We start from the raw sequence: 20,800 nt of genomic DNA on the forward strand, positions 1-20,800 counted from the left end.
ACACTTTGTGGAGGAGGAGAACACTCACACAGAAACTGTGTAATGCCCAGACACTACTGTTTGAGCTTTGATGAGGGAAGTAGCCTAAAAGCAATGTGTAGGGATGTAGGGTTTGTTCCCAAAGTGCTAAAACCTGTAATTTATCAGCCACCTCAACTTTTTTGATTATGATAGCTAGGCTAAATACTGGAAGAAACTAAAAAGAAGTAAGGAAATAGACATAAGGGGTTTCAAGAAGGCCAGCATCAAAGAAAGAATCTTTGCAGTAACCAAGTGTTAAAGTAAAGTGATCTGGAGGCTCAGGATAACACCAAAAGATTTGACCTTGGAAATTAAGTTACAGAGAATAGAATACAACATTCTTTCAAGTTCCGAAAGAGTAGATCACATTTCTTTTTTGATTTTATTTGATAGAAATAGTTTGCTTGCTTTTTAAAAAGTGTTTCTGAAGATGACAAGCAACTTCAAAGAAGTTTTATTGAATCTGTTAACATGTAACAAGGAAATTTGACATAGACAACTTACTGAATTACTAGGCAATTAGTTTGACATGTCATGAAGAACAGAAATTGGGCTAGAACTCAGGATAATCCTGAGCCCCCCTGCTCCCAAAGAATAGAAAATTAATACCTCTGTCATTCCAAGCTCACAAGGAAGAGTCCTCCATATCTCCCATTTCATCCCTACATGAATCCTTTGAGAACAGGCTGTGTGCCTGACAGTGCTGGGACAGGATATAGTGTGGAAGAAAAGAAATACAACTCTTGCTGTCATGGATCCTCGATTCTAGTAAAGACCGACTAACTAGCTAATTAGATAAGCACACACCACCTCTAGAACCCTGAAATTTTGGATGGTTTAGATGGGGCCATTAGGGAATGCCAGTCCATGAAGTTGATGGTTAGGCTAAGACTTACTGCAGATGAAAAGCGTGAACAAAAAGGCAGAGACAGGAAAGAGCTTGGGACCCAGAAGGAGTGGAGAAATTCATAGAAAACTGGCATGAAGAATGTTACTTAATGTTACTAATACTGAGTAAGGCTAACAATGAAGTAAGTTGGAAAGTGAAAATAGGCCAAATCATGCAGGGCTTTGAGCCATAGAGAAGGCTGGCAAACTCATCCAAAGGAATTGACCTTACACAATCATAGTAGCTAGTAGAGTAGTCTCTATGTAAGGCCATTGTCTTTGTTTCTAATGTTGGCGCTGAAATTCACAGGACAGGTAATAGGGAAGGGTAGAAGCTGTGTCAGTTCTTGTCATTGATCTTTGTACTGTGGACATGCTGCAGAAAGAAGCCAGTGCCCTTCTTGAAGCTAAACTTATGTGGCCAAGACGTTAGAGGCTGAAGGATGACCCAGGGAAGATAGAATAGTTGTAGGCCCACCTGCCGCCTCACAGTTACAAGGTTAATCAGCACATCTGTGACATCACAAATGAGCTACACAATGACTACAGCTTTACCTCTGTTAGACAGATTTCACCTAAGACTCCCTCCTGTAGTCCACACTAACCAGAACCTTACAGAGAAGGTAGTCCTAGGAAATGAGCAGCTTAGCCAAGTTGACATGTTACAAAGTCATCATGCTCTCTAAAACCCTTCGATCTGGATCTCCTGCCAGCAACTCAATATATCCCAAACAGAATTATTCATCTTTCCTTCTAAACCTGCTGCTTCTGGGTCACCCTATTTTTTTTAACAGCACCACTTTCCTTCTATCTAACATTTTCTAATCTTGTTTACTCCCCTTTTTCCTTTCTCATATACCCCTCTTCCTACCATCAGTCTAACAGTTCTATCATTTTTACCTCTGCAGTGCCCACCCCAGGTAGATGAGTTCAAACTCAGCAGGTGGTTATACAATCCCACACATTAATTTTATATTTAGTTTGATATAAACCCCCCTTTTGTAACCCCAAAAGAAGTAAAAGGCCATTTTCCTCTCCAAAAGCATGTACAGCAGAGTGAGTTATAACGAGGAGCTAGTATACTGCTATCATTATAAAAACCCACTGTAGACAAGATGAAGGATCTAATAAAAAATGTGGTCTTATTCCTGATTCTAAAACTTTAACAGCTGGTCTTTCCCATGTGGAATAATGTTACATAAATAACTCAGCCAGGAAACAGAGAGGCTGTGAAGAAGTCCAACGAAATGAAAGATGATCTTGGACTCTGAATATCACACCCAATGGAGTTACAAGGAAATAAGTGCATTGGAAGGTATGGGTGAGCTATGCTGTTATGTGTGAGCAGCAGACTTTACAGAACATGACAGTTATCTGAGTCATGTATCACCAATTCTACAGAAATTTTCTTTCTATTTAAGCATATTAACACTCCCTAATCTATTCCATAGGGACCTTTTCTGCTCCATCCAAATTTGTCATCTTTTAATTAGTCATGGAAATCTACATAAACTGGGTTTCAGAATATAAACATGTTAAGCTTTAAAACTAAGCTCTCAATTGTTATATTTAATTTTTTTAAGGGGACAAATATCACCAAGTCCATGCTATTTAGTATTCTTGTCCACATAATCTAGTCAAAGCTCATGTTGCAATTCCTACTACCACATGTTCGTTTCACTGAAGTGTATATAGTCACAGTTATAGCACAAATGCCCAAAAGGCATTATGAGAAAATAGGAATGAGGGATGAAACATCCGCCTAAGAAACTGAATGCAGTTCTCCTTTTCCATTTACATGATGTGAAAGTGGTAGGAGGGAGCTGCAATCCCTACAGGAGAATCAGAACTTGGGGGCAAGTCTCTTCTCCCTCAGGTTTGGCTTAAAAGACTTCCAAAAGCCTTCCCAGCTGGGAACACCAATGACTGTCCTATATTGACAGTACAAGTTGCTCTTCACTGGTCCCCACTTATTTCTCAGCTGTTGCTTAAATATAGGCAGAGAGCTCTTAGAGAATGAAGACACATTTATTTTCCAACCATGATCATGGAAATCCCACTGTGGCTGGAAGTTCTACGTTTGTGAAATGTGCCCAGGAATTTACCTTCCTAGAAATTATACAAGGGCTCATTTTGGTCTTTTTGAAGAGTTACAGGAGACATTCTGTGATTATAACAGTGGTTACTTCAGAAGGAAACATTCGTGGAACATGTACTTGTTACTCTTTTCTTTGTGTAATTCTTAGATCAACCTTGTTTTTCTATGAATATCAGCAAAACCGACTCCACCATTGACTACACTGTGCAAAGGGAAATATCCACATCATCTTGAAAGAAGATAAAGAGAAGAAAATAGAAAATTAGTTCTAGGCCTTTCATTGCTCATCATTTGCCCCTACCTGCCCTCCATGTGCAACACACTCATGTAGCAGCTCCTACTGTGATCATCCTAGCACAGTATGACTCACTAAGCAGGAGAGGTTTATTTTCCTTTGAGTACAAGCCCTGTGCTTGAGAGATGGTTCAATAAGCCCCCTTATGGAAGACTAACTTCCATGACACCATTAGTTTCATACCTAAAAGTAATTTAAATTTTTCCCCTTACAAAACTAAATTGTAGAAAAGTCAGAAAATTCAAATATACAAAAAGAAAAAAAAAAGGTTTCCGGTAATCTTACCAGTCCAAAATAACCACCATTAATGGATCATATAAAGATATCCATGTACAGATAAAACTATTTTTATATACAGTAAAGTAGTTCTTGCTACTTTGTAGCTTTCTTTTCTCCCCATTTAACAATGTCATGAATGTCTTTTCACAAATTACAGATTTTTGCTATTATACCATTTTTAAATAATTGGAGAATATCCCACCATAGAATACAGTAAAATGTATTTAACCTGTCCCCTGTTATTGGGCATTTAAATTTTTTCATCTTGGGAAATGATATATTTAAAAGGAAAACATGGCACAAGTCACATTGGTGTCTTCTTAAGATTAATTTATATCACATCTACCTAAGTGGTATCCTAAGTTTCTATTTAGATCTGCATGAACAGGTCTTTTGTTCAAGATAAGTACATGTAAGCAAAAGATTTGATTTCTTACCTCATTATTTCAGTGTCACTTGGAAATGTCTCTCTACTCTACCCTACCTGTAACCTGACATTACACCTTTAAAAAACTTAGCATTTATGTTTTATAAATTTTTAATGGAGTAGAGCGTATTGCATTTTAAATAACTCCCTCCTCCTACCATGAATCTTCAGATGAAGTGCATTAGAATGAGGTGCATTAGATGAAGGAATCATCTGCTGAAGTATTATATTTAAATCTAGTTCTATTAAACGCTGTAAGACACTGGGAAAACTGGAGAAGTGCAACGATAATTTCAAAGGTCACAGTATGGAAACCGATGCTCCCCAGGCTGAGCAAAAGAAATTAGGATCTGGAAAGTGATAGAGCAATAGACAGGAGCTTTGAAAAGTTCGATGAGGCTGTGGGCGTACCATAGAGCATTCCGCCTGAGCAAAGCATTCCTGGATATAGCAGCCTAAAAGGCATATGGCCATCTATTTTACAGCCTTCCAATTTTTCAGTCATTCAGGGTGCAGTAGGGCTATAGTTCCATGTTAACAACAGAGGTTGTAGGACGCAGAACATTTTGAAAGAATTTTTTTTATTCTACAAAATGAAATATTTACATGGCTATTAAATGTATATTGAAGTAAACTTTCAAAATTAAAGGATAGACAATATATTTAGTGATGAAATCATATTGCAGGCTAGGCACAATGGCTCAGGCCTGTAATCCCAGCACTTTGGGAGGCCAAGGCAGGTGGATCGCTTGAGGTCAGGAGTTCAAGATCAGCCAGGCCAACATGGTGAAACCCAGTTTCTACTAAAAAATACAAAAATTAGCTAGGTGTGGTGACACACTTCTACAATCCCAGCTACTGAGGAGTCCGAGGCAGGAGAATCACTTGAATCAGGGAGGTGGAGGTTGCAGTGAGCCAAGATTGTGCCTCTGCACTCCAGCCTGGGCAACAGGGCAAGACTCCATTAAAAATTAAAAGAAAAAAAAATAGTCAGGTGTAGTGATGGGTGCCTGTAGTCCCAGCTACTCAGAAAACTGAAGCAGGAGAATTTCTTGAACTCTGGAGGCGAAGGTTGCAGTGAGCCGAGATCACACTACTGCACTTCAGCCTGTATTTTACACATGGGTGCATGTGTGCACACACACACACACACATATTTACAAGAAAAGAACTATAAAAAATACTTACCAAGGTGATTTTCTCTAGGAGGCAGGAATAACAGTGATTTTTCTTTCCTTTTATTTTTTAAATCTGTATTTTTATGGGAAAAAAATGTGATAAGGTAAATGCCAAGTATGTACATTTGAATTTCATGCCCTACTTTTTAAATTTAAGCTTGAGATTTTTAGACCATCAGACCCTTATTACATCTTGCTATATTGATTATTTTTTCTTTATTTTATTCCCATGAAAAATGGAAAGTCTTTGTCATTTTCTCTCAGAATCTGTAGCTCTGTCTCCCTTTTTCTTCCCGCTCTTCCACTTCCTTAAACTAGATATTTCATAGGAATTAAAAGTACTTAAGGGTGGTCAATTCTTATTTGCCTTTGGAAACCCAGAATGTGCACAGTATTTAATAAACTTTCATCTATTATATAAATTCTTAATCTTTGAAGAAGCACAAATGGACTGTATTTACCTCCACTGCCCTGACTTCAAGCATTTTCAACCATCAAGAAAAGTAAATCATTTAAATTTAGAACTGACAAGAAACAGACTCAGCTATCTCCTAAATATATGCATTAAGAATAGTCTGCCAAGGGTTTTGTGTAAAAGCAAAAGATAATAAACTTAAAGTGTGTATACTGGTCAATGAAAGTCCTACATATACAACAGTGTGGTCCAATTTCCAGAAATAAATGCCTCATGTTAAATATAAAATTAAAGCCAAGTAAATTAGTTTATTTTTTGAGAGTGAAGACATTCAATTCTCATCTATCTTAAAATAAAATTCATCTATCTGAGATTATGTACCACAAAGCTACCAACTTTATACTTTTCCCTGATTTTCTGGTTTAGGACAATAATGGCCAACACACCTATAGTCACTTCACGTACTTTATAAAATCCTGGAGAATCTGGCATTTATTACACCACTCAGTAATGTACACTTTGAGGCTCATGAAAGTCTGAAGAATAGTCAAGAGCCAGGCAAAAAACAACTAGTAAAAAATATTTATGCTTCTCCTGACAACTCAGTAAGAAAATCTGTGCATGAATGATTTCATAGTAGTTAAATATGGCTTTGGACATTTAAATGTTTTTTGTGTAATCCTGTTAATTACTGAATACAGGTTAATGGATGACATGGTGAAGAAGCATATTATATGGGAGTTACGTTTCTCCACTGAAACATTTTTCCTACCTAATGAGGTATTCTACCTTTCCTCACTGGGAGTTCTTAGTACATCAGACGGGAGTCTGAGTATCAAAAATTAGTGAATAGAAGTGTCAGACGCAATTTATTAATTTGCAGATTCTTGATGACCATAGTTTACTGGTTAAAAAACAAATAAAAAATAAAACTTTGGTCACTCCTTTTGAATTGGAACCTACTCACCTACCTCATTAATTACATGCTCTGTATGAACATAGCAACCATTGAAAGTTCTCTGAGGCATAAAATGAAAATTCTGCCTACGGTATAAAGACTGTCCTCTATACTCTGTCCCCAGAACTGTGGACTCATGGACTAATGTCCCTGCTTTCTCCACTATTGCCCAGTTTCATTCTGCTCTTCCCAGTCCTCTACTTCCAATGAAACAAAAGGGCTGAGTCAGACAGGGCTCTTATCTGCAAATAACAGATGCTGGCCCAGTAAAATAAAGCAGAAAATAAGGTTATTGGAAGGCTGTCAGTATAAAATAACCCAGAAGGCCAGCAAACCAGGGAAGAAAATCAGAACACAAGAAAACTGGGTAGCTGAAACCTCAGCCAAGGTAATGTCACTACTAAACACTGCACTCTGTCACTTGGATTTCATACTTGTCCCCAAATGTGATATCACTGTGGATGAAATAAATTCTGTATCATCTCTGTTCCTCTGCATCAAGGGCTAGAGGTTCAAAGTTCCGAGATGGAGTATATCAGTCAACTGTTTCCAGATTAGTGCTATATAACAAAACCACTCCAAAATTCAGTGGCTTAAAATACCAATTTATTATTGCCCATTTGTCTGTTCATCAGGTAGGGGTTAGCTGATCTCTAAGCTGTGCTTGGTTGTGTTTGGCTCCAGACTTCTGGGTGGGTTCAACCTCAACTACTGTCATCATTCTTAATAGATCAATGAGTTGCCTGACATTTCTTCTCATAGTGATGGCAGAAGTTCTAGATGGCAAGGCAGATTGTGTAAGAACATTTCACATTTCTGCAATGTCACATCTACAGACATTCCATTGGCAAAAGCAAGTCATATGGCAAACCCAAAGTCAGAGGGCAGTGAAAAACCCTGAAAAGAGCTGTGAAGTCAATAGCAAAGGTCATGGGACAGGATGGGATAAAGATTTGAAACTAACATTTTAATTTATTCCAATGATTCATTCTTTCTCCCATTCTTTTTTCTTTTTCCTTTTTTAATGAGGCAGAGTCTCACTCTGTCACTCAGGTTGGAGAGCAGTGGTGCAATCTTGGCTCGCTGCAGCCTCCACCTCCCGGTGGAGCAATTCTCCTGCTTCAGCCTCCCCAGTAGCTGGGATTACATGCACCCACCACCATGCCTAGCTAATTTTTGTATTTTTAGTAGAGATGGAGTTTCACCATGTTGGCCAGGCTTGTCTCATACTCCTGGCCTCAAGTGATCCACCCACCTGGGCCTTCCAAAGTGCTGGGATTACAGGCACTGCACCTGGCCTCCAGTAATAATTCTTATTGGTCCAGTACAACTCTTATGATAGTGCCCTAGCTGCTAAGGTGTAAGTAGTGCAAGTTATCTGGTCCTGTCTATTTTTGTAGGGAAGAAAGGTCTTATCCTCCAGCAAGATTCACACGATGCCAGAGTCCTCATTTAGGAAAGAGTTCAAATGCTAAGCAGCCATCAAAGTTACAAATTTGCATTCAAAGTGGCTAATTATTATGTTTTTACTCTCCCTTCAGTGTTGTTCGGGTAGATGGTAAAGAAGTGTCATGCCTGAAAAGTAGAAATTAAAGTAGGGATTTGGAGGCATGGACTGACTGCATAGTAGGAAAACAGGAGAAAAAATTCTCTGCAGAGTAATGGCAATGAGATAATCATGCTTGTGGCCAGGTGTGATGGCTCCCACTTATAATCCCAATATTTTGGAAGGCCAAAGCAGAGAATTGTTTGAGGCCAAGAATTCAAGACTAGCCTGGGTAACATAGCAAGACCTCATTTCTATAAAAGAAAGAAAAGGGAAAGAAAAAAATAGAAAGAAAGAGAAAGAAAGAAAGGAGGGAGGGAAGGAAGGAAGGAAAGGAGGGAGGGAAGGAAGGAAGGAAGGAAGGAAGGAAGGAAGGAAGGAAGGAAGGAAGGAAGGAAGGAAGGAAGGAAGGAAAGGAGGGAAGGAGGGAAGGAAGGAAGGAAGGAAGGAAGGAAGGAAGGAAGGAAGGAAGGAAGAAAAGGAAGAGAAGGAGGGAAAGAAATAAAGAAAAATCAGCCTGGGTAACATAGCAAGACCTCATTTCTACAGAAGGAAGGAAGGAAGGAAGGAAGGAAGGGAGGGAGGGAGGGAGGGAGGGAGGGAGGGAGGGAGGGAGGGAGGGAAGGAAGGATGGAGAAAAATTAGTAGCTGGGTGTGGTGGCACATGCCTGTAGTCTTAGCAAGAAAGGAAGGAAGGAAGGAGAAAAATTAGTAGCTGGGTGTGGTGGCACATGCCTGTAGTCTTAGCTACTCTGGAGGCTGAGGCAGGAGGATTGCTCAAGCCTTGGAGTTTGAGGTTTCAATGATTGCACCACTGCACTCCAGCCTGGGTGACAGAAAAAGGCCCTGTCTCAAACAACGACAACAAAAATAACAGCAACAACAAGAAAAAAACAGAGATAGAATCTACTTGCAAACCCTTTGCACTGGATCCACACAGAACCTTGAATCAATATTCTATTCATTTCCTGTCCTTGTAACTTGGACTTACTGGAAGAAAATATATGTGAGATGGAAAGAAAGAAACACTTATTCATAAAGCTGTTCAATCCCCCGCTTACACATACCCTAGGAGCAACAGTTAAACTTTCTCAAAAACACATCATGGAAGTCTTCAGCCAAACACCACTTTTTTGCCTCTTAGAAATTTTAGGGATGTGCATGGTGACTCACACTTGTAATCCCAGCACTTGGGGAGGCCAAGGTGGGAGGATGGCTTGAGCCCAGGAGTTTGAGACCAGTCTGGGCAACACAGGAAGACCCTTTTTAAAATATATATATATATAAATATTTTTAAATATATGTATATATAAATATTTTTAAATATATATATAAATATATATTTTTTAAATATATATATAAATATATATTTTTTTAAATATATATATTTTAAAATATATATATTTTTAAATATATATATTTTAAAATATATATATAAATATTTTATATATATTTTATATATAAATAAAATATATATATAAATAATATATAAAATATATATAAATACATATATATATAAATAAAAAATATATAATTTTTATATATATTAAATATATATAATTAAATATATATAATTTTTATATATATTAAATATATATAATTAAATATATATAATTTATATATATATATTTAAAAATATATATATACTTTTAACAATTATTACTCATACTCCTCTGTGAGAACAAAAGCAAATTCAGGCAAATCTCATTTAAGTCTCTTGACTTCTGTAACTTTCTAAATGTGACTTCAGGCATAAGTGTGTGTTGGACAAAGAATCCAGAGTTAAGACAAGTGACTTGATTTGCTGAGGATGAGAATGTGGAGCCCAGTGGTGAGCTGGTTAATGGCTAACCAGATGCACCACACCCTTCAGAGAGGCAATGGTTGGCCGGTGCACAACCATTTCCTGCGCTCCAGGAAAGGGACCTTGCACAGGTTCCTCCTCCTTTTTATAGGTCACGTGTGAAAGCAACTTTGGTTGAGGGAATGAACGTTTTACATTCAACTGCCAAGCAAAATAAGTCAGTTAGTTGGAGGCACTGATAGGAGATAGGAGCTTCTCAGCACCTGGTGATTTGGGGGATTCAAGTTTCTATGAGAAATTGAGTTCAGACATGGCTCCCCCACCACCAGGACAAGGTCCATCTAGATTGTTGCTGGAGAGAGTTCTAGGGTCATTCACTGGAAAATCCTGCGAGGCTGAGAGATGGGCCAGTTATTTTATTAATACTGTTATGGCAAAAGGAACTCATAGGAGGGCTCAATTTTGTAAATAAGCAGCTGTTCATATTGCTATTGATGAGCATATGTTATACTCAAGTTCTCTAGATAAGAAAGAGGTTCCAGAGGATTCTTTCAAGAGAGTGTCTACCGTTAACTTCACCCAGTCCCTAAGGAGCATCTTAGACAGCTTCTGTCTTCCTGCCAGTTGAATGTAAATGAACTATTGAATAGAGGCCGTGAAACATCGCGTATGGCCTGGCCATCAAAATGCAGGTGTAAGCTCTGTACTGAATTTTTCTTTAGCAAATAAAAACAATTTAGTCTGATTAAATTATATATATTAAAAAAAGGACATCTTCCTTTTGTGTAAGTTAGGTCTCTGCCCTCATCTCTAGCACATTCATGGAGATCACATGTACTTCAGTGATGTGTAATTGGCATAAGTTTTCTGTACTAGACCCTCTTGAAGCACCCACCCAGCTTCATTTTCCTGCTTCTCTGAGAACTGCCCCACATGGGGCTGATTCTTCCAGGTGTGGGTGATACCTAGCCCACCTAGGCAATCAGATTCTTTCTGCCAAGTATTTGAAACCTGGCTTGGAGTAAGTGAATTTAAGGTGCATTAATGACAAGATAATATGAAAACCCTCAAAAGTTTTAATTTTCCTATTGCTTTTCATTTATTTATTTACTTAGCCCAAATTAGCTGATTTTGTTCCCGTTGTTTGAAACCAAAAACACCATACTAAACACACTCCCTTTAGGGGCAGACATGAGTTCAAATGCATGCGAGCACTCCAGAAACTCTCACAATTACACAATATTATTTTATACCCAGCAGAGAATCCAGGAAGGGCTCACTGTCAGGTGCCCCTCATAATAACATCCTCTAGAACAGGTGGCTGCACAAATGCTTCCCATCACTATGACAGACAACTCGATGAAGTCAAGCAATAGCTTAGTCATGCTTTTAAATCCTGGAGAACGCTGAAAGACTTGACTAAAGTGGCATTTAACTCTACTTGAAAAGTCATAATTATATGCTTATTTGTCAAGCACTTTGTATGTTCAAATCATTTCTTAAGAGAGTTCTTGGAAGATCCCTCAAAGTCATAGGTCATATTTTTAAAATGAAAAAATGACATGCGAATGGGAATCAAAAGATGCTTATAATTCCTGCCAGCTTGCCTTGACAATCTCTCTACTCCCAAAATGGTCTTTTGATATCACAGACTTGCAGAAACCGTTTTAATCTGCCACACTAAGGGTTTCATTAAATTAGCGGTAATTAAGATCATAGAAATGGTTTTAATCACTTGTTCTTTTATCCCTTACTCCTGGGTGTAACGCCTAATTGAAGTGTATCCCACAAGAGAAAAGAGGCAGGGAGAGAGATTCTTGAAGTTTTTTGATGGCTGCTTAAATCAAACAATCATATAAAGAACGTTAATCACTGTTAACATGTGAGCTTTTACAGTGCCAGAAACTGTGCTGGGGACTTCAAAGAATTGTATAAAGAGCCTTAATCACTGTTAACATGTGAGCTCTCACAGTGCCAGAAACCGTGCTGGGGACTTCCAATGCACGATCTCTTAGTTCTGGAAACAACCCAATGAGATCATTGCTGTTGTTATTCTATTTATAAGTGAGAAAAATGAAGTTTACGAAATTAAGTAATTTATCCATGGTCAGATAGAGAATGAATGCAGCAGAGTTTGAACGGGAACCCACGTCTGTCAGACACCAAACCTGTGTTCTTGACTAATTCCAGTCTCCAGATCACCACTACCAGTTATTTTCAAACTATTCTCTTCCAAGGCATAGATAATTCCTAAGGTTGCAGAGGAAAGAAAGCAGAACTTTGGGCTCCCATTTGCATAGCAGTCTTTGAATTCTGCATAAGACTTTATTTAGGCCGGGCATGGTGCCTCACGCCTGTAATCCAAGTGCTTTGGAGGCCAAGGCGGGTGGATCACCTGAGGTCGGGAGTTCAAGACCAGCCTGACCAACATGGGGAAACCCCATCTTAAAAAAATAAATAAATAAAAAGTTAAGTAAAATAAAGATAATTTAAAAAAAAAAAAGACTTTATTTAAAGAAAGGGCCTCACTGTTAGAAAATGTTTGTAAACCACTGATCTAATTTACTTCCCTCATTTGACCCCAGGGACTAAAATATTTCAGAGATGTATTTAGCAATTGGTCAATCTGAAATTTTACACAAAATGTTTGCCAATCCCTGGTATAGAACACCGGTGTTCAAAGTGTGATCCGTGGCTATCGGCATCATTACTATTGGAAACATGTTAGAAATGCTGAGTCTTGGGCCCACCCCAGACTTTTAAATCAGAAACTTTAAATGTGGAGCCCAGCAATCTGATTTTACCAAGCCTTCTAGGTGGTTCTGATGCAGACTAAACCCTGAGAACCACTAGTACAGAAGGATTTTAAGGTGACAAATTTGCAACCCCAACAGAATGGGCACTGTAGTGTTTTCTGAATCAAGAGCCCAAGTCAGAGTTTACAGTGCTAATAACTGTGATGTTCGTGGCATATTTGAGGTGTGTCAGACATTTTGCTTTCCATTCACGATCTTATTAACACCTCACAATAATCCTATGAAGTAAATACTATTGTTATTCCCATTTTGTAGCTAAATAAATTAAAGCTGCAGGAGAATGAGTGACTAGTCAGTGTTAGAAAGTGGTGGCTCCAGGCTGAGACCCAGATGGTTTGACGCCAGGGTCAGAACTCTTCATGTCATATACCTCTGATTTCTATAGGCTAGATAAATGAAAGTGTTACTAAAAAGAAGAAAGCAACACATGAAGGCTATCAGTGCTGATATCAGTAATACGTTTGTATAAAAAAGTGGTACCCGTATAATCTCCTCTCTCTTCTTGCCAGGGAAACTGGTTTTAGCTATACCACACACGTGGCATTTCCTTAAGTAGATCTAGAGGAAACTCCACCACCATTTGTGGCCACCTACTCTCTATCCTATTTCATTGTCTTTGTACATTTTACATAAATTTAAAAAATGAGATTTTCCCCCTCTTATTTTCAGTTTACTGGAAATCTTGGCTCTTTCTTTACACTTTAGTTTTAATTACTTGTGTTTTTGTTGTTTTCCATGTAATTGTCAGGATGGTTTACTTTGGTTGACTTTTCCATGACATTATGAGTTTTATTTTCTTTTTCTGGTAAGGAACTCTGAGCAGGAAGAAGTGAATACATAGGATGAAGTAGTTGGGGGACAGAGAAGGAATAAACTAATACCAGGAGAAGTGGAAATAGAAAAACAAAACGAAACAAAAAAGACTCTTGGTACTGCAGGATATCCAATCTAGGCCAAAGACACCTAATACCAGTGATTTGACCTTTTTATATTAGAAAAACAGAACCATATTGAGATGTGAGAGACACTTAAAAGGTATAATTTGAATTTTGAACAATGTTTTCCATATGGTGCACATGTCATCCATAATCTTTACAGGTTTCCAATTCACTCCCCAATGAAATTCATGTTTCTGATTTCATTCCATAAAGACTAGAAATTGTAGCCCTAAATGCTTTAATAATGTAGTGAAAAAATGTACACAAGTTAATGTTTAAATGTATTTTACATATAGAATAGAGATTTATTGAGAACTAGCATTGATTTCTAAGGAGTAAAGATTATCAGGTTAATCTACATGGCTATAATAAAATAATTGACCTAGGATACCAAGGGCAAGTTAGAGACAATTTTGCTTCATGTTGCAAAGCTTCTGTTTCTGTTTATTGAATCCATGAATCAACAACTACATGTGAAGAATGTCACACAACACAAGCTGACTGTACAAGGAATGATAATCAATTGATGGATTCACTTTAAACATCAGAAAAAGTCTTATTATATATTATTATATAATGTATTAGTATTATATACCAAGTTCTGATGAAGATGGAGAATGAACTAGATGATAATTTCTGCATTTTGGGGAATTATAAGTCTTTTAGAAAAGTGATAAAACTGCCAAGTGCAGGGGTGTGTGCCTGTAGTTCGCACTTCTCCGGAGGCTGAGGCGGGTGATTGCTTGAGCCCGGAAGTTCAAGGCTGCAATGCACTATGGTCACACCTGTGAACAACCACTGCACTGCAGCCTGGATGACATAGAGAGACCCTGTCTTTAAAAATGAAAATAATAACAACAATAAATTAATAACACATAAGAATCCTCTCCAAAATATGTACATACATATAAACAATTAGGCTTATACATTTAGGAGGTTAAAGAACTTAGGTTAGACATTTCCAAATTGTGTGGGTTTTCAGGATTTCTTCTGATTTCAAAATTCTAGAATGATATGATCCCATTCTTAAAAATCATTTGAATTAATCATCAGTTTGGATTAGGAGGAGGACTTATCCGATAGCTCACCTACTAAATTTTGGGGTACCGAGATACAGGTGATGTTGGTGGAGAACCATTGAAATCTACTTTCCCCCAGCCCTAAGGTTGATAATTTTTAGAGTATTTTGTACTTTTAATTAATTGCAACTTTTCAACTCTTTTCGTTTCTTAGGGAAGGAATAATTAACTAGAAAAAAGTAATTAATTGAGCTTGCTTGCCATGTGCTAACGTAATGCTGGATTTCTGACTGTAACTTCAGAAGATGCACTTTATCCACTTTCTCAGTCATGTCTACAGTGCACAAGACTTGTAGCCTTTTAATGTTACCAAACTTACATCCTTTTGTACAGGGCCATCGAGCAAACTTGGCTCATCAAATGGGTTTCAGATTAGTTGAGAGAAAAAGACAATAAACAAAGTGCCAACGATATTCAAGAGGTTTAGCTTTATTTGGGGTGAATGGCATCCTGGCACTTATTTGTGCTAGTTGCCTGGTAGTAGAGTTATTTTGGTTTCTGAAGGAGTGGGTATTTTATTTTATTGCCGCTTAATCCTCATTTTCCATATGAGGAGATTTTCTTCAGAAAAAAAAAAGGTAGTGAAAAAATGTAGAGCCATTGGGGAAAAAAAATGGTTTAATTACATGTGACACCAAAATAAATTAAGGCTCCTTCTTCCAATCTTGCTTCTTCCTAAAGACTCTGATAACTGAAGTGCTGAGCTTTATTAAATAGAGCAGAAGAGAACTCTCTGGAGATTAAAGCAGCTATTGAGATTTTCATACCTGCTGAAAAAGAAAAAGTCTCCCTTTTGTAGCTGACAGGCCCGTAATGAGCACATTTTGTAGCTGAGGAGAAAGAAAAAGAAGATGAAAGAAAAATCTTTTGAAGACTGAAAAAAGGGGAAATCCCACTAATATAGTGAAACCCCTTAAATTGTTTTCCAAGAGACAGGAAAAAGCCCCACTATTGAAAGGTCACATTGGCTTGTTTGAATTAGTTTGGCTTTCAGAAGATAAATATTGTGTATAGGAATATAAGAATGTCTGCTAGAAACCACTTTCGCACAATGAACAAAGGAATCATCCCTGATATGTGATTAACGGACGTTCTCTGCTCACCACAAATGTTGGCTTTCAAAGACTTCAAGTGAAGGGGCACTTTATTAATTGGCTAAAGAATTCCTTAGAACTCCTAAGAGATTAAGACCACAGGATGCTTCAAGGTTCTTTCCTTCTTGAAAAAAAAAATGTATACAGATTTAAAAAACATGTTGACTGCAATAGCATTGTCATCTATCTTAAATATTGCAGAATTAACCAATTGTTAGCCTTCAAAAATTTTGCTGCAATATGTCAGATTCGTTCAACATCTATTAAATGGCCATTTTGGTTTTTCCTGCACCTTCAGAAAAAAAAAGTCTAATTGTAATAAAATTTGCTCCTTCAAACCCAAATAGATTCTGTGGCTTTAAATGAAAATTGCCAAATTGTTCCCAAGGCAAGTGAAAGGAAGGATTGTACTCACCTTGCTGTTATTTAAAATGAATTTTAACCCCTTAGGCTGACAATTGACACAAACTCAGATTGCCACCCACAGAAGCCTAGGGGTCTGTTGGAGTAAGAGGTGTCATTTCCAATAAAAATAGAGTGTTGCAATAACGCCATAGTGAACAAGTTTTGTCATTGAAATCACAGATCTGATCCAGATGAGATTAAAGGTGAAAAACTAGGGAGGATATGAATGAGATTTTATGTTGGGTAGAGAGATTCGAGGTGCCTTCTACACACTGCTGAGGCAGCCAAGGCTTCATAAACCCTACCTCTCCTCCCAACCCTGCCTGCCCTCCCTGCCCCACTCCAATACATTGGTTATCTTATATTTGGAATGATTGATTCCTTTAGTTCTGGGAAACCACCCCGGGATCTGACAAGACATGGTGGCTTGTTTATTTATTTTTCAGTTAGGAAACAAATTGAGCTCCATAATCTGTATATTTAAAATTGGGTATCATTTAGAAATCACTCAGAAGCACGTGTTCTAAATCATATTCTGCTTATTATAATGTGTTTATTTAGAACTTTATATTTTATCTCTGGCTTTATAATTCTTCAAATGAACCATTCCCTGTATCCTCTTAGCTGCTAATGGCTCAATTCTTAAACACTGTTTGTGGAGCAGGCTAGTTCACAGTGGTGCCTTGTTGAGGGAGCTGTGTGTCTGTGCTGTCCTGTGTGTATGTGTGCTGTCCCAGCCATCACCAGTACGGCTCTCTCTGAAATGTGGCTGAGTGCCCAGAGAATGAACTAGCTACTGCCTGGTAGAGAGGAGAACCAAAGGCTGGCACTTGGCAGGGGCCTGCACTCTTGCAGCTGCTGAGTGCTAAATTATTACTGATGTGCTTCTTTTGCCTTGCTCAGCAGAGCTAGCCTAAGGCAGCATGAACCTCTCCTCTGGCCCATGGCACGGGACTTGGGTTTCAAAGTCGGGATAAAAAGGGCCTACTGATACAGTTCTGCCCAGGGCAGAGCAGCACCCACGGCTGTCCTGCACAGATGCTGAAATGCACTGGACACATTTCCTGCTCTTCATGTGTAGAGTCTCCCACCGTGAGCCTAATGTGATCACTTTAGAAGCCTGGTGGTTTTTACATAGGCATATGAATTGATCAAATTGAGCCTCTGAGGCAAAAATACACCATTCAGACAAAGCCTTTAACAAAGCCCTGAGAGCAGCTTCCAGAATGCTGAGGAGGGATGGTCTCAGTGGGAGACTACAGAAAGAGGTAGAAGCAGCCTTTCTGCTTTCAGTTTAAAGAACCAAGCCCAATCAACCTGTGCTTCCTCAACCTGGCATTGGGTGTCTTGGATTCTTCTGGTACACTGGTTAAGAGTGACAGCTGAGCATGGTATTTGTAAGAGAGGCAGAGAAAGAGCCTAGGATTATAGAGCACCAGTCTAGACCCCTTGCGTGACTACACAACTACAAATAACTTGGCTTTCTGTGCCTGCCTTTTCTCATCTATCTCTTGCATGTGTAAATACATAGGTTTCTAGCCTCTGTTATTTCATACAATTTTGGGTAAATCTCCTGCAGTACCAACATAAGTGGCGTTGCATGAATAGTCAAATCGTAAATTACAACACAGTATTTTTATGCTGTCATCTTCTAACATCCCACACTCAATTCTGCCCATCCAAGTGAGGCAAACTATACCCTGAGCCTCTTTTTCCAAGGCTCTTAACTTGAAAAAACAGGGCTTATCTCTTTTCAGATAATTTCCTTTTAAGAGACACTCAGAGCAGAGGGTGAAGTAATTGCTGACAATTGATTTATCTTGCTTATAATGACAACCTTTAGTAAAATTTAGGTGTTTATGATCAGATCAACCTATATTGCTTATGTAAAACTAAAACATTGTTTGGCTTTTCTTTCTTTTTCTTCTCAAGATAATGCACTCAAGGAAATACAATTTGAAAAACAAAATTTTGTTAAAAATATAATTCTTTTTAAAAACCCACACACATTTTTTGCTACCCACCTCTCCCGACACCAGCTGGAACTTGTTCTTCCTTACTTATCTGCCAAGAGGAAATTTACATTTAGCAAAGTAAGATGTCTCCCCTGCATTGTTCATGTTGGTTGTCTGATAGCCCCTGTAGTCCAAACAACCAAGTTGGTAACGTTTCACTTTTCTGCCAGTAGCTTTGTTGTAATGTGGATACTGCCTTGGAATATTTTCATGCTTTAAAATATGTTGTTCCAAATGGAGTTTGAAAAAACTACACCTCCAACTTCAAGGCAAACCCATTAAAAAAAAAAAGACAGCATTAGAAGTGCTCTATGTAGTGGTTCATATTTCCTTACACATTTTAATTTTGTCACAAATCCTTCAAGAAACTACCCTATAGCATTCCTTTTTAAGCATAATCTTCAAGGAAATCAGAGAGAAAAATCAAGAAAGCCTCTTGTCACTGCGGGTGGTTTTTCATGATGGCAAGAGTCATCTCCAAGAGATTGCCTTAATGTTGCACTTATCCAGCTATTTGTGGTGAGGGCCTAGAAACCCACAATGGGGTCTGACAATTTCTCTGGGGGATTTGGGAAGTCCCTTAACTCTTCCAGTCTCCTAGGATCCAATCCAGCACTGTCTGATAAATATGTGAGCCACATACCTATTTTTAAGTTTCACATGGCTACTGTTGGCCAGAGTAAAATAAAAAGAAATGTTATAAATTTTAATAATATATGAAGTTAACCCACTATACCCAAAACATAATTTTGACATGCAATCAGTATAAAAAAGTATTAACTAAATATTTTGTATTTTTTTGGTTTTAAAATCTAGTATATATTTTGTACTTAGAGCACAACTCAGTTTTATCCAGCTTCATTTCAAGTGCTCAGTAATCACATGTACTAATAGCTATTGTATTGGGCAGAGCTGATTTAATCTATTGCTTTTTACCAGGATATGTAATGCTGCCTGAGGGACCAGAAGGAAATAATGTCTCCAAATATGGGCAGCTCATTACCTTTTGTTTTTACAAATTTTTTTTTAAAAAACATTATTAGCAAAGTGCCCCCAAGACACACTAAGACATATAATCATTCATACCTTCAATATCCAGTGATACTGGACACTGAGCTTACCTCAAATAGTACCAGATTTTACAACTTTGGAAGGTGAATCAGAGAATTTCTGCTTACTCACAAGATCATATAGTCAGATTTCTTTTAATAAAATTTTATTTTAGAGTAGTTTTAGATATAGAGAAAAATTATGAAGATAATACAAACAGTTGCCATATACTTCATGCCCAGTTTCCCCAAATATTAATAACAATAAATTAATATGCAATATTTGTCATGATTAACGAACTAATATATATTGATATTAAGTAAAGTCTATGCTTTATTCAGATTTTCTTAGTTTTTTCTAGTGTCCTTTTTCTGTTCCAAGATTCCATCAAGATACCCTATTACATTAGTCATCCTGTCTCCTTAAGCTCTTCTTAGCTGTGACAGTTTCTCAGATTTTTCGTGATCTTAGTAGACTTGAGAGTTTGGAAGTGTACTGGTTAGGTATTTTGTAGACTGTTCCATAAATTGTTTTTTTAGGATTAGCCCAGAGTTACGGTGTTTGGGAGAAAGATCACAGAGGTAAAGTGCCACTCTTATCGTATCAAGGGTACATAGGATCTATATGACTAGCAACTGCTGATGTTAACCTTGACCACCTGGCTGTGGAAGTGTTTGTTAAGGGTCTATATTTTAAAGTTATTCTAGTTTACCTTTCCTTATTTTACTCTTTGGAAGGAAGTTATTATGCACAGGGCAAATTTAAGGAGTAGGGAGTTATGCTTTACCTCCTTGAGGGCAGACTTGCTCTTTTGCATAAAAAATGTGTCTAGTCTCTCCTACGTATTCTTTTTTTTTTGAGCCGAAGTTCAGCTCTTGTTGCCCAGGCTGGAGTGCAATGGTGCAATCTTGACTCACCACAATCTCCACCTCCAGGGTTTAAGAGATTCTCCTGCCTCAGCCTTCCGAGTAGCTGGGATTACAGGTCTGCACAACCACACTCAGCTAATTTTTTGTATTTTTAATAGAGACAAGGTTTCTCTATGTTGGTCAGTCTGGTCTTGAACTCTCAATCTCAGGTGATCCTCCTGCCTTGGCTTCCCAAAGTGCTGGGATTACAGGGCGTGAGGCACCATTCCCGGCCTCCCTTACTTGTTGTTTTATTCAGTCATGGTTTTTTTTTTTTTTTTCAGTATGTTTTTTGTGTCATTTGGAGTCCTAAATATTTATTTTATACTGTGGGTTATAATCTAATACTACTTTCTTTTGTTGCTCAAGTGTTTCAGCTTTGGCTATTAGGAGTTCTTTCAGTTGGCTTCTGTGTCTTTTTGACAGTTCCCCATCATTGTGGTCTTTGGGTTCTGTTCTATTGTTTTGTTGTTGAGAACTGTGTTGCTTTCTGGCACTATAACATTCTCCGGGCTCATCTTGTATATTTCCTGCCCTAGTCCTAGAATCAGATATTTCTCCAAGGAATCCTGGTTCTTTTTAATGT

This window comes from Callithrix jacchus, chromosome 2, assembly GCF_049354715.1.
Source record: "Callithrix jacchus isolate 240 chromosome 2, calJac240_pri, whole genome shotgun sequence".
In the NCBI taxonomy this organism is placed as follows: domain Eukaryota; kingdom Metazoa; phylum Chordata; class Mammalia; order Primates; family Cebidae; genus Callithrix; species Callithrix jacchus.